Here is a 15000-nt window from a genome sequence, read left to right on the forward strand (position 1 = left end):
GACAAATACGCCCATAGTGACTAGGATGGATATCTCGTATCCGAAAATTAGCAGTTCGCCCTGTTAATCCGCCAGGGCCCAAATAACTCAATTTTCTCCCATGAACGATTTGTGTCAATGGATTAGTTCGATCCAAAACTTGAGATAATGGGTGTAATCCGAAAAAGGATTCATAAGTCGTTGTTAACGGAGTTGAAGTTACCAAATTCTGAGGAGTAGGTATCAATTTATGCCTAATTGCTCCGGAGATAGTTCCCTTAACTACATTTTCTAAACGAGCCAGAGCCAACCCGAGCTGGTCTTGTAAAAGATCCGCTACAGAGCGAATACGTTTATTTTTCAAATGATTCATATCATCAAGTGTACCCATTCCAAAATAAAATGAAATTTTCCATTTTATTCTGAACGATCCCCAGGACTTATGGTTTATGATATGGGAATTTTTTTTTATGAACCGAGCAATTAAAAGTAACCTGAATTAAAAGTAACCTGTTAGAAATAAAGAATACAATAAAAAGGAAAAAAAATTATCCAATTATTTTTAATTTAATGTGATTTATTAGAATCAATTTCTTAGTTAGGGCTATACGGACTCGAACCGTAGACCTGCTCGGTAAAAGAGTTCGAACTTATTATTATCAAAATGATTCGAACTCTTTCAAAGACCCAACATGCAGTTTTTTTTTTGCATTGGGCTCTTTCATTAACTGATCGAAAGATCGGCTAGTCTACCATATTTTTTCTTAAAAAAAAGATAAGAAATGGTTCCAAGTACTCTGATTGATTTTTTTTGAATTCTAATACAATACAGAAGAACTACCAAAGTGTTTCAAAGAAGGGTTCTCTTGACGTAGGTTTGCTTTTGGTCTAGATCAACTTAAATTAAATATAGTCTCTAACATCCTGATTAAAAAATCAAACATGAAACTTGATACACCTTAAGGTTCATAGGACGAAAAGATCATTTTTGAGTTCCTTATACTCATTCTACCTAGCATTGAGTAGACTGGGTATTCACCCTATCAATATCTCAAATCAATGATGGGTTCTATTCATTCCCTACCTAACGGGGTACTTTAATAGGACCTAATGTCAGGCTGTTGTTCTCCTCTTTTTTCCTAAAAAAAAAGTAATGGAGTAAGACATCGATTTCTTAATAAGATCAATCAATGAGTTTGATTGCGTGATGGACTTCTCTGAAAAACTTTGGCGCACGTGTAAACGAGGTGCTCTACCTAACTGAGCTATAGCCCTTGTGTTTGTGATACACATTTTATCTTATCATGCGGATAATTTCTTGTCAAGATTAATATTACATGATCGAACATTATATCTCTTTGATCTCGTTGTTTATTGGTCTTGCTTAGAAATAATATTGGATTTATAATCCTATCGATGTGATAGGTATCCTCCTTTCTTTTCTTTACGATGATAAAAAACCTACTTAACTCAGTGGTTAGAGTATTGCTTTCATACGGCAGGAGTCATTGGTTCAAATCCAATAGTAGGTATAACTTATTAGACACCATGATCCGTGGTGTCTAATAAGTTTTTGTAACCAGCTTTTTTATTTTATTGTTTTTATCGCTTTTCGATCCTATTTTTTTTATACATTATTTTTTTTTTAGACGCCAGCTAGTTACAAAATCAAATCGTATTGAGAGCCTCGACTCGTGTACGAGCTCCCGGATCTCCTGCGGGAATTATTTGGAAGATCCAAAAAGAGTGGTATTTGCTAGCAACAACATAATGGAGGCAGTCAATCAATATAGATTGATCCGAAATATGATTCAAATCCAATTCCAATATAGTCCCTATGGGTACATAAGAAATGTATTGAATCGATTCTTTTTAATGAAGAGACCTGATCGCAACTTCGAATATGGAATTCAAAGGGATCTGATAGGAAATGATACTCTGAATCATAGAACTATAATGAAAGATACGATCAACCAACATTTATCGAATTTGAAAAAGAGTCAGAAGAAATGGTTCGATCCTCTTATTTTTCTTTCTCAAACCGAGAGATCCATAAATCGGGATCCTAATGCATATAGATACAAATGGTCCAATGGGAGCAAGAATTTCCAGGAGCATTTGGAACATTTCGTTTCTGAGCGGAAGAGCCGTTTTCAAGTAGTGTTCGATCAATTATGTATTAATCAATATTCGATTGATTGGTCTGAGGTTATTGATAAAAAAGATTTGTCTAAGTCACTTCGTTTCTTTTTGTCTAAGTTACTTCGTTTCTTTTTGTCCAAGTTACTTCTTTTTTTGTCCAAGTTACTTCTCTTTTTGTCTAACTCACTTCCTTTTTTCTTCGTGAGTTTCGAGAATATCCCCATTCATAGGTCTGAGATACACATCTATGAATTGAAAGGTCCGAATGATCAACTCTGCAATCAGTTGTTAGAATCAATAGGTCTTCAAATCGTTCATTTGAAAAAATTGAAACCCTTTTTATTGGATGATCATAATACTTCTCAAAAATCGAAATTCTTGATCAATGGAGGAACAATATCACCATTTTTGTTCAATAAAATACCAAAGTGGATGATTGACTCATTCCATACTAGAAAGAATCGCAGGAAATCTTTTGATAACACGGATTCCTATTTCTCAATCGTATCCCACGATCAAGACAATTGGCTGAATCCCGTGAAACCATTTCAGAGAAGTTCATTGATATCTTCTTTTTCTAAAGCAAATCGACTTCGATTCTTGAATAATCCACATCACTTCTGCTTCTATTGTAACAAAAGATTCCCTTTTTATGTGGAAAAGGCCCGTCTCAATAATTCTGATTTTACGTATGGACAATTCCTCACTATCTTGTTCATTCACAACAAAATATTTTCTTCGTGCGGTGGTAAAAAAAACATGCTTTTTTGGAGAGAGATACTATTTCACCTTCGTCAATCGAGTCACAGGTATCTAACATATTCATATCTAACGATTTTCCACAAAGTGGTGACGAAAGGTATAACTTGTACAAATCTTTCCATTTTCCAATTCGATCCGATCCATTAGTTCGTAGAGCTATTTACTCGATTGCAGACATTTCTGGAACACCTCTAATAGAGGGACAAAGAGTCAATTTTGAAAGAACGTATTGTCAAACTCTTTCAGATATGAATCTATCCGATTCAGAAGAGAAGAGCTGGCATCAGTATCTCAATTTCAATTCAAACATGGGTTTGATTCACACTCCATGTTCTGAGAAATATTTACAGAGGAAAAAACGGAGTCTTTGCCTAAAAAAATGCGTTGACAAAGGGCAGATGGATAGAACCTTTCAACGAGATAGTGCTTTTTCAACTCTCTCAAAATGGAATCTATTCCAAACATATATGCCATGGTTCTTTACTTCGACAGGGTACAAATATCTAAATTTGATATTTTTAGATACTTTTTCAGACCTATTGCGGATACTAAGTAGCAGTCAAAAATTTGTATCCATTTTTCATGATATTATGCATGGATTAGATATATCATGGCGAATTCTTCAGAAAAAATTGTGTCTTCCACAAAGGAATCTGATAAGTGAGATTTCGAGTAAGTCTTTACATAATCTTCTTCTGTCCGAAGAAATGATTCATCGAAATAATGAGTCATCATTGATATCGACACATCTGAGATCGCCAAATGTTCGTGAGGTCCTCTATTCAATCCTTTTCCTTCTTCTTGTTGCTGGATATATCGTTCGTACACATCTTCTCTTTGTTTCCCGAGCCTATAGTGAGTTACAGACAGAGTTCGAAAAGATCAAATCTTTGATGATTCCATCATACATGATTGAGTTGCGAAAACTTCTGGATAGGTATCCTACATCTGAACTGAATTCTTTCTGGTTAAAGAATCTTTTTCTAGTTGCTCTGGAACAATTAGGAGATTGTCTAGAAGAAATACGGGGTTCTGGTGGCAACATGCTATGGGGTGGTGATCCCGCTTATGGGGTCAAATCAATACGTTCTAAGAAGAAAGATTTGAAAAAAAATTTCATCGATATCATCGATATCATCGATCTCATAAGTATCATACCAAATCCCATCAATCGAATCACTTTTTCGAGAAATACGAGACATCTAAGTCATACAAGTAAAGAGATCTATTCATTGATAAGAAAAAGAAAAAACGTGAGCGGTGATTGGATTGATGATAAAATAGAATCCTGGGTCGCGAACAGTGATTCGATTGATGATAAAGAAAGAGAATTCTTGGTTCAGTTCTCCACCTTAAGGGCAGAAAAAAGGATTGATCAAATTCTATTGAGTCTGACTCATAGTGATCATTTATCAAAGAATGACTCTGGTTATCAAATGATTGAACAACCGGGAACAATTTACTTACGATACTTAGTTGACATTCATAAAAAGTATCTAATGAATTATGAGTTCAATACATCCTGTTTAGCAGAAAGACGGATATTCCTTGCTCATTATCAGACAATCACTTATTCACAAACTTCGTGTGGGGCTAATAGTTTTCATTTCCCGTCTCATGGAAAACCCTTTTCGCTCCGCTTAGCCCTATCCCCCTCTAGGAGTATTTTAGTGATAGGTTCTATAGGAACAGGACGATCCTATTTGGTCAAATACCTAGCGACAAACTCCTATGTTCCTTTCATTACAGTATTTCTGAACAAGTTCCTGGATAACAACCCGAAAGGTTTTTTTATTGATGATATCGATATTGATGATAGTGACGATATTGATGCTAGTAACGATATTGATCGTGAACTTGATACGGAGCGGGAGCTTCTAACTATGATGAATGCGCTAACTATGGATATGATGTCGGAAATAGACCGATTTTATATCACCCTTCAATTCGAATTAGCAAAAGCAATGTCTCCTTGCATAATATGGATTCCAAACATTCATGATCTTGATGTGAATGAGTCGAGTTACTTAGCCCTCGGTCTATTGGTGAACTCGCTCTCCAGGGATTGTGAAAGATGTTCCACTAGAAATATTCTTGTTATTGCTTCGACTCATATTCCCCAAAAAGTGGATCCCGCTCTAATACGAAGGCTTCTTATTATATTCTTGTTATTGCTTCGACTCAAATTAAATACATGCATTAAAATACGAAGGCTTCTTATTCCACAACAACGAAAGCACTTTTTCACTCTTTCCTATACTAGGGGATTTCACTTGGAAAAGAAAATGTTCCATACTAACGGATTCGAGTCTATAACCATGGGTTCCAGTGCACGAGATCTTGTAGCACTTACCAATGAGGCCCTATCAATTAGTATTACACAGAAGAAATCAATTATAGACACTAATACAATTAGATCTGCTCTTCATAGACAAACTTGGGATTTGCGATCCCAGGTAAGATCGGTTCAGGATCATGGGATCCTTTTCTATCAGATAGGAAGGGCTGTTGCACAAAATGTACTTATAAGTAATTGCCCCATAGATCCTATATCTATCTATATGAAGAAGAAATCATGTAACGAAGGGGATTCTTATTTGTACAAATGGTACTTCGAGCTTGGAACGAGCATGAAGAAATTCACGATACTTCTTTATCTTTTGAGTTGTTCTGCCGGATCGGTCGCTCAAGACCTTTGGTCTCTACCCGTACCCGATGAAAAAAATAGGATCACTTCTTATGGATTCATTGAGAATGATTCGGATCTAGTTCATGGCCTATTAGAAGTGCAAGGCGCTTTGGTGGGATCCTCACGGACAGAAAAAGATTGCAGTCAGTTTGATAATGATCGAGTGACATTGCTTTTTCGCTCTGAACCAAGGGATCCCTTATATATGATGCAAGATGGATCTTGTTCTATCGTTGATCAGAGATTTCTCTATGAAAAATACGAATCGGAGTTTGAAGAAGGGGAAGGAGTCCTCGACCCGCAACAGATAGAGGAGGATTTATTCAATCACATAGTTTGGGCTCCTAGAATATGGCGCCCTCGGGGCTTTCTATTTGATTGTATCGAAAGGCCTAATGAATTGGGATTTCCCTATTTGGCCGGGTCATTTCGGGGCAAGCGGATCATTTATGATGAAAAGTATGAGCTTCAAGAGAATGATTCGGAGTTCTTGCAGAGCGGAACCATGCAGTACCAGAGACGAGATAGGTCTTCCAAAGAACAAGGCTTTTTTAGAATAAGCCAATTCATTTGGGACCCCGCAGATCCACTCTTTTTCCTATTCAAAGATCAACCCTTTGTCTCTGTGTTTTCACATCGAGAATTCTTTGCAGATGAAGAGATGTCAAAGGGGCTTCTTACTTCCCAAACGGATCCTCCTACATCTATATATAAACGCTGGTTTATCAAGAATACGCAAGAAAAGCACTTCGAATTGTTGATTCAGCGCCAGAGATGGCTTAGAACCAATAGTTCATTATCTAAATCTAATGGATTTTTCCGTTCTAATACTCGATCCGAGAGTTATCAGTATTTATCAAATCTGTTCCTATCTAACGGAACGCTATTGGATCGAATGACAAAGACATTGTTGAAAAAAAGATGGCTTTTCTCGGATGAAATGAAAACAGGATTCATGTAATGTAACAGGAGAAAGGTTTCCCATTACTTAGCCGGAAAGATATGTGGCCATGAAATAGGGATTAAGTGGAACGGAATTGACTGGGTGGTAGAGTTGTAGAAACACCTGTTTCTTCCACTTAGCTCCATGGAACAATATGCTACTACTGAAACATGGAAGAATTGAAATCTTAGATCAAAACACTATGTATGGATGGTATGAACTGCCTAAACAAGAATTCTTGAACAGCGAACAACCGGAGCTATTACTCACTACATAAAAAAAATTTCCATTAATGAAAGATGGAAATCCATTGGAAAATCAAAAATACGCATGTCGGATGAAATTGTTGTTGCTCTCTGTTCCAATAACGAATCAACTGAATAACTAAATAAAATAGATAGACCTTTCTCTTCGTCTCAGGTCGATAGATCTTCTCAATTGGAAGATCCCCTATATGGATAAGAATGGATAAGACACATTCCAGTTGACCGAGCCTAATTCTAATTGTTTTGTTCCGAAGTAAAGATATCCACGGAGTGGTTCGCCCTATTCAGATATTCACGACCAAGAAGTACTGTATTCTCTTTAGGATAGGTCCTGAAAGGAGAAGGAAGGCTGGAATGCCGCCAGGCGTCTATTATTGAATTCACCCGACCGATAGTACCAATTTTGGTAACGTCCATCCAGTGCCAAAGTCACTGAATGGGTAAGTCACCAATCCCTAAAACGGACTATGTAATGTACTTTAATCTGCCGGGTTACGGGGGGCTTTTTACCAGAGGTTTAGATTGTATCAATCTACCCTTGTGTGATTCCTGTTGAATCATATACTGCGGGGCGCAGGGCGGACGATTTCAAAGCGGACTCCCCCTCCCCATTCATTAGATAGAGAAGATCGCCAAGATTTCGCGATCCGCTGCCGAACTTATTCCATTTCAATATTATGCCTTGAAGAGGACTCGAACCTCCACGCTCTTTAGCACGAGATTTTGAGTCTCGCGTGTCTACCATTTCACCACCAAGGCATCTTCAAAGTGAATCGTATTCCATAAATATGATATCTATCTAGTAAGGTATTGAATATATGACAAAAGTGGAGTGGTGAAGTATTTCTATTGATCGGTCATGTCATATAGGCCCGAGTCGGACATCTAATTGCTTAGATTTGAGGCTCGACAACCAACTCTTTTGTTTTGGTGTACCAGTTTTTTAACTTTAACCTACTTTGAACTTTATATCTAATTGAATGTCTAATTGAATGAGATTTCTTATAGATATTTTGTTTTTCTTGGATTAAACAAAAGAGAGTAATTACATGAGTTTCAAACTTTCATTTTGATTTAATTAATATATTAATTAATATAATAAGTTTTATCTTTTCTCCTACCTTCAGAAAAAAAAGGCATGTCCACTGTTATTAGATATTAGAATTTTCTGTAAGGTAACTATCCCGCTTTCATATAAAAATTTATATAGAATCTTTGAAAAAGACTTTTTCATACTTCATAAAAAAGAAAAAGACTTACTGTCTTTAGGATCTGATGCTACACCGCTGCTCAATACCTTAGGGGATCCACTCTATTACATAAGTAGATTCCTAAGATTTATATCATATTATGATATAAATAAACAGCTCTTGTTGTATCGGTCCAAAACCTTAACCTTTCCAATTGATCTTTACGGTGCTTCCTCTATCAATTAAATCTTTTTTTATCCATAGAAGAAAGTATTTAGGCATATCTAGTCTTCACTTCATATTTCGATCAATGAAGTTTATTTATTTGCTACAGCTGATAAAAAATCGTTTTGGACGACGCGCTTATGTAGAAAGCCCTTTTTTGTGTTTCTAGTATTTCATTGACTAGTCGTTCTTTTTTTCTATAGTGGAGATAGTCGCACGTAATGACAGATCACAGCCATATTATTAAAAGCTTGTGGTAAAAAGGGGTTTCGTTCTAATGCCCGAAAATAATATTCTAAAGCTTTGGTATGTTCCCCATTACTTGTGTGGATAAGGCCTATATTATAGAGTATATAACTTCGATCATAGGGGTCAATTTCTAGTCGCATAGCTTCCTAATAATTCTGTAATGCTTCCGCATAATTTCCTTCAGATTGAGCCGACATCCGTTACGGTCGTCATTCGCTTTAACGAATTCTCCGTTTCAGAACCGTATGTGAGATTTTCATCTCATACGGCTCCTCCTTTAGGTGCATAATGAAAATAATATATGTAAAAATGTGATGTCATTATGAACTAAGCGGGGCTAATGTTTTTACAAGAAATCCCTAGCCAACCTTCTTGCAAAAGATCTTTTCTTACTACCAAGTGGGTTCATGCTAGATAAAAATAAAAAAGGAAACTCTCAAAATTTCTTTGTTCTCAACGCCCCTAAATTTCCAGGAATGAGTCACTTCAACAGTCTTCAATGGTTATACGGGTATCCAAAGTACGAACGAGATGGATGTTTATTGTTCCAACCATTTTAATTTAATTAGTCCCAATCCCAAAGAAGAACAAGAAAGGGAATCATTTTGAAGAAAGTTTTTGTGTTGTTGATTTCTCGGCGTAGTGCTTCTTCCCCTATGCCTCCTATTCGTATATTGTATTAGTGTAGTAGGATTGATCTGTAATACGGGAACCATAGGTAAAAACCTTTTGCTCAATACTTTCACAATTGAAGCATCTAAGGCTGCATTAATCGTGGATACATGACAGAAGGGATTGTTTTTTATATTATAAACTTCACCTTCAAAAGCGTAGATTTTTTTTCAATACTTGTTTTTCTTTCTATTCCAATCCAAATCGGCGAGAAAAAAAAAAGAATAATAATGATAATCAAATCGCACCATCTCTGTAATAAGTAAAAGCCTCTTTTTCTCCGGAAGTTGTCGGAATGACTCGTAATAAGATATCGGCTACAATTGTAAAGGTTTTATCAATAAAATTTCCATTTATACGCGATCTTGGCATAGGTAGTAATCCATTCTCTAACTCTTTTTATTTCCTTTACCTTTTCTTTTGTGAGAAAATTTTCTCACAAACAAAGGAATTGTATAGTACGAACTAACATAAAAGCGGACTCATAAAAAAACACCTTCTATCTACTTCCAATTTTTCCGAGGTATCTATTAACCATAATCTAAAAAACGATGAATAACTCGCTATTCACCCAGATACTCAGTCATAATCCTGATGTCGGAGAGATGGCCGAGTGGTTGAAGGCGTAACATTGGAACTGTTATGTAGACTTTTGTTTACCGAGGGTTCGAATCCCTCTCTTTCCTTACTTTCAACTAATTCACCAATCTTACGTGATTGACCACAATGTATCAAATCCAATAAAAAAGAATAGATATAAAATCTACCTTGTTTTGATTTTGAAATAGATTCTCTACTCCTAATTTCTTTCATATGGAAAATGCTGGGAAGAGCAAACAAGGGATCCAAATCCCCCTACCAATCTATGATACATGAATAGGAAAAAGATTCCTCGACAAAATCCCTTACCTTGTGCCTTTTTATTTTTAACGGCAAAGGGGAGTTGTCCGAACTCTTGTTTTTAGTAATTTTTTTTTACTTAAGTTAGGTTTATTAAGTCTGTCGAGAGTAATATTCTACGACAAGCAATTCATTTATTTTCAAACCGACGCATTTCCTATCTATTATTTGATTGACTAACCCTTCATATTGGAATGTGTGAAGAGTCAGATGGTTTGGCAATTCCTCAGGGGCAGATGAATCAAGAAGATTTTGAACCAAAGTTCTAGAGTTTTGTTCATCCTTCACTGTAATAATATCTCGGGGTTTGCAGCGATAACTTGGTATATCAACTATACGGCCATTAACTAAAATATGTCCATGGTTAACTAATTGGCGCGCTTGAGGAATAGTCAAAGCCATACCCAATCGAAAAAGGATGTTATCCAAACGCATTTCAAGTAATTGTAGTAAAACTTGACCTGTTGACCCCTTGGCTTTTCCGGCGATACGCACATATTTAAGTAATTGGCGTTCTGTAAGACCATAATGAAAACGCAATTTTTGTTTTTCTTCTAAACGAATACGATATTGAGATTTTTTTACGGGGCGTGATTGGTTTCTAAGATCGCTTCCTGCCTTAGGCCTTTTACTAGTTAGTCCCGGTAAAGCCCCCAGACGTCGTATTTTTTTAAAACGAGGCCCTCGGTAACGTGACATAAAGACTCCTTTTTTTATTGAAATTGTACAAAACTAAATAAAATTAAAACTGAACTAAATGATAATGATAAATGACGTGAAATACACTCCAATAAACTATTGGAATACAAAGAGTAAGAAGATATATTCTCTCAATATACAGATTTTTTTTATTGTATATACAATATATATAAATCAAATAAATCACAAAAATTTTCCTTTATTTTCTTGATTTATTTTGCAAAGATCGAACTCTTTTACCCAATATATATTCCTATATGGAAGTTTATATGACATAATATAAATGGAGTGGTAACTCTTGGAAAAAGGTCCAAGAAGTCTTTTCAATCTTCTTTGATTTTGAAAGTACATTAAAAATCATGTAAAAAAACGAAAAAATATGGAAAAGCCGGCTATCGGAATCGAACCGATGACCATCGCATTACAAATGCGATGCTCTAACCTCTGAGCTAAGCGGGCTCAAATAAAATTGAGCATGCATACAAATTCACTAAACTACTAGATCATATCAATTAACTATTCTATATAATATTTTATAATATTTTTCCTTATCTATTTAGAATTAATCATATTCTATATATTCTAGAACAGAATATAGCTCAAATAAATAGTGACTATCATTAAATAAATAAAGCATAACCTTACCTTAATTAATAGAATATAGCAGTATATTGACTTTCAAATTTTAATTTCATTAGTTTCTAAATAAGAAAATCTTAATTAGATCAGAAATCTTTTTTTTTTTTCTATCTATTCTATCTATTTCTATCTATTATCTATATAGTATAGAATTATTAGAATTTTAAATTTACGAAGTAGACTTCTCATTTTTTTCCATTGTACATTGTACAATTCTAAGTTTCAATAATAACTTTCTTTTCATGAAAGTAAAAAAAAAAAAAAAAGAAAAAGAATCGACCGTTCGACTATTTCTTAAAATTTAAGACAACGATGAGAAAAGGAAGAACATATATATGTTATGTAATATATAACCATATTGAATTGCAAATACAAAAATGATAGAATCTTTGTTGATTAGACTAAATCAATATGAATGGGGCTCAAAAAAATGAAAGAAGATAACAAAGACATAAAATAAGTATCTATAATGTAATGAATCCCAAGGTTTCGGCATAAGAAAAAATGGAAAGACAGCATAGCATAATGAGATCCTAAAAAGGGGGATATGGCGGAATTGGTAGACGCTACGGACTTAATTGGATTGAGCCTTGGTATGGAAACCTACTAAGTGATAACTTTCAAATTCAGAGAAACCCTGGAATTAACAATGGGCAATCCTGAGCCAAATCCTGGTTTACGCGAACAAACCGGAGTTTCCAAAGCGAGAAAAAAGGGATAGGTGCAGAGACTCAATGGAAGCTGTTCTAACAAATGGAGTTCACTACCTTGTGTTGATAAAGGAATCCTTCGATCGAAACTTCAAATAAAAAAAGATGAAGGAGAAAAACCTATGTTGTATAAAATTAGGTAACACAAAACGATCTCAAAAATGACGACCTGAATCTCGATTTCTATTTTTTTATAAACAAAATCGAAATGTTGTGAATTAATTCGAAGTTTAATAAATAATATTTATTGATCAAACGATTCAATTCATAGTCTGATAGATCCTTGATGGAACTTATTAATCGGACGAGAATAAAGATAGAGTCCCATTTTACATGTCAATACTGACAACAATGAAATTTATAGTAAGATGAAAATCCGTTGACTTTTAAAATCGTGAGGGTTCAAGTCCCTCTATCCCCAGCTCTACTCCCCGAAAAGGTTGACACCTTACTTTTTTTTCGTTATTATTTATTTGAATTAGATAGAATCTATATCATTTTTCATTTTAAAACTTAGAAAGTCTTCTTTTATTTAGAAGATCCAAGAAATTCCCGGTCCAAAACTTTTTGAATTTACTACTTTTGAGTTTCTTTTCCTTGACATAGACCTAAGTCATATATTAAAATGATACTGATACTTCAGTAGATGATACTTCGGTAATGGTAGACATAGCTTAACAGCAGGGGACTCTAAATCCCTGTGTCATATGATAATGATCCTTCAGTTACTAATGGTAGACATAGCTTAATTGCAAAGGACTGTAAATCCTTATGTCACCTTTCGTAAAATGATAATGATTCTTTGGTAATGGTAGACATAGCTTAATTGCAAAGGACTGTAAATCCTTATGTCACCATTATTAAAATGATAATGATTCTTAGCTAATGGTAGACATAGCTTAATTGCAAAGGACTTTAAATCCTTGTGTCACCATTCGTAAAATGATAATGATCCTTCAGTAATGGTAGACATAGCTCAATCGCGGGGGACTGAAAATCCCTGTGTCATATGATAATGATTCTTCGGTAAATGATTCTTCGGTAATGGTAGACATAGCTTAACAGCGGGGGACTCTAAATCCCTGTGTCATATCATAATGATCCTTCAGTAATGGTAGATATAGCTTAACAGCGGGGGACTTTAAATCCTTGTATCACCATTCGTAAAACGATACTGATACTTCAGTATCAGTAAAGGTAGACATTGCTTAGCAGAGGACTCGAAATCCTCGTGTCACCATTAGGAAAACGAGGATGATACTTCAGTAGATGATACCTCAGTAATGGCGGACATAGCTTAATTGCGGGGGACTTTAAATCCTTGTGTCACCATTCGTAAAACGAGGATGATCCTTCGCCGGGATAGCTCAGTTGGTAGAGCAGAGGACTGAAAATCCTCGTGTCACCAGTTCAAATCTGGTTCTTGGCATAGGATCGATTCATTTTGATAAGTTTCTATTCTTCAAATTAAATGTATCTTTAGTAAAAAAGGTGCAATAATCCTTTATCCCCTCTCTTTTTTTGTTCATGTTGTGGATCCAGCCGTTCAAAAAGAGTGTATAATACTTTATACATAATACATATTCGAAAGGAAAGGTTAAATGAGTTCCGTTGAATCAAACAAGTAAAAAGGGGTCTATAACTATAGTATACTATAGTATCTATAGTTGAAGGGCAGAAATACCCCAAGATTCATTCGATACAATATAAATAGTATTGTATCCCCCCCTCGTTTTTTGCTTTCCGATCTTATTTATTCATTCCCAGTTATGTGACTAAAGTTGACTAAGTTATGTGCGCGATACAAAGTTCATAATTCAGAACTCTTTTTTTTAGTTCATCCTATTGGCTCGGCTTTTACGAAATAAAAAAAGTATCTTTCAAATTGGAGATCAAGCTATCTCTAATAATATGAACGAGACCTCAACTCTTCTGTTTGTTTGATCTAAAAAAGAATAGAATTCAAAATATTCCGTGAAGGTCTGTAGTTCTAGAAGCTAAGGCTCATTTTTTATCATTCAATAAGCATCTTGTATTTCATAAAAACTGGGAGCAATATAATCCTTACGTAAAGGCCACCCTATCCAACTTTCGGGCATTAGGATACGTTTCAGTCGTGGATGGCTATCATAAGTGATTCCTAACATATCATAAGATTCCCGTTCTTGAAAATCCGTACTTTTCCAAACCCAGAAAACGGATGGAATTCTAGGATTACTCCTGTGAGTAAATACTTTTATGCAGACTTCTTCCGCTTGATTAACACCATATTCTATTCTCGTAAGATGATACACGCTGGCTAAGAGGCCACCTGGTGCCACATCATAGGCACATTGCGAACGTAAATAATTGTAACCATATACATATAAAATTACAGCAATAGAATGCCAATCTTCCGGCTTTATTTGTAAAGTTTCTATTCCTTGGTAATCGAAGCCCAACGATCTATGAACCAGCCCGCGTTTGGCTAGCCAAACGGACAAAGTGCCCTGCATCTTTTTTCTTTCCCCCACACCTTTTTTATATAAAATAAGTCTTTCACATTTACCATGAGTTCTAATTTATGAAGATTTTTTTCTGATTCTTTAAAAGCCTCCTTAATTAACTAATTCGTGGGACGATACTGGACTTTTGTATTTAAAAAATGTTTCAGTAGAGATCTCTGAAGTAGATGATGGTGGATAGAGTAATTCTTGATCATAATTTCCAGTATGCGGACTGCGTACAACAAAAAACTTGTGATTGGTAGTAAAACACCGATTACCCTGTTGAGGTCTAATTCGATCCTTATAGATTTCTCTAGCTATTTTCTTACGAAGCTTTGTTATAGCGTCTATAACAGCCTCCGGTTTAGGTGGACAACCCGGCAAATAGACATCTACAGGAATTAGCTTATCAACTCCTCGAACAGTACTATAAGAATCGGTATTGAACA

At 35.3% G+C, this 15000-nt stretch overlaps 1 protein-coding gene, 4 non-coding genes and 3 pseudogenes across 12 annotated transcripts in view; 3 read left to right on the plus strand and 5 right to left on the minus strand.

Moving 5' to 3' along the window:
- LOC147932937 (ribulose bisphosphate carboxylase large chain-like) overlaps window positions 1–15000 on the plus strand; it is a 77281-nt gene that overhangs the window by 55813 nt on the left and 6468 nt on the right. The gene's annotated exons all lie outside the window — the stretch shown is intronic.
- Window positions 1–15000, minus strand: part of LOC147932941 (small ribosomal subunit protein uS3c pseudogene) — a 57062-nt pseudogene that overhangs the window by 29713 nt on the left and 12349 nt on the right. The window lies entirely within an intron of this gene.
- LOC147932946 (ATP synthase subunit beta, chloroplastic pseudogene) overlaps window positions 614–15000 on the minus strand; it is a 19012-nt pseudogene continuing 4625 nt past the window's right edge. Inside the window, exon 2 of the transcript XR_015574931.1 lies at window positions 614–1694. The product of XR_015574931.1 is annotated as an ATP synthase subunit beta, chloroplastic pseudogene (transcript). The remainder of the gene's footprint in view (window positions 1695–15000) is intronic.
- TRNAL-CAA (transfer RNA leucine (anticodon CAA)) lies at window positions 7460–7540 on the minus strand. Its single transcript has one exon. It is a non-coding gene; the product is annotated as a tRNA-Leu (tRNA).
- Window positions 8697–9161, minus strand: LOC109131725 (uncharacterized; annotated as a pseudogene). The gene has a single exon (XR_015574934.1). The product of XR_015574934.1 is annotated as an uncharacterized LOC109131725 (transcript).
- On the plus strand, window positions 9717–9803 carry TRNAS-GGA (transfer RNA serine (anticodon GGA)). The gene has a single exon. It is a non-coding gene; the product is annotated as a tRNA-Ser (tRNA).
- On the minus strand, window positions 11103–11175 carry TRNAT-UGU (transfer RNA threonine (anticodon UGU)). The gene has a single exon. It is a non-coding gene; the product is annotated as a tRNA-Thr (tRNA).
- Window positions 13422–13494, plus strand: TRNAF-GAA (transfer RNA phenylalanine (anticodon GAA)). Its single transcript has one exon. It is a non-coding gene; the product is annotated as a tRNA-Phe (tRNA).

This window comes from Camelina sativa, chromosome 12 (genome assembly GCF_030686135.1).
Source record: "Camelina sativa cultivar CO46 ecotype springtype chromosome 12, ASM3068613v1".
NCBI classification, from domain to species: Eukaryota; Viridiplantae; Streptophyta; class Magnoliopsida; order Brassicales; family Brassicaceae; genus Camelina; species Camelina sativa.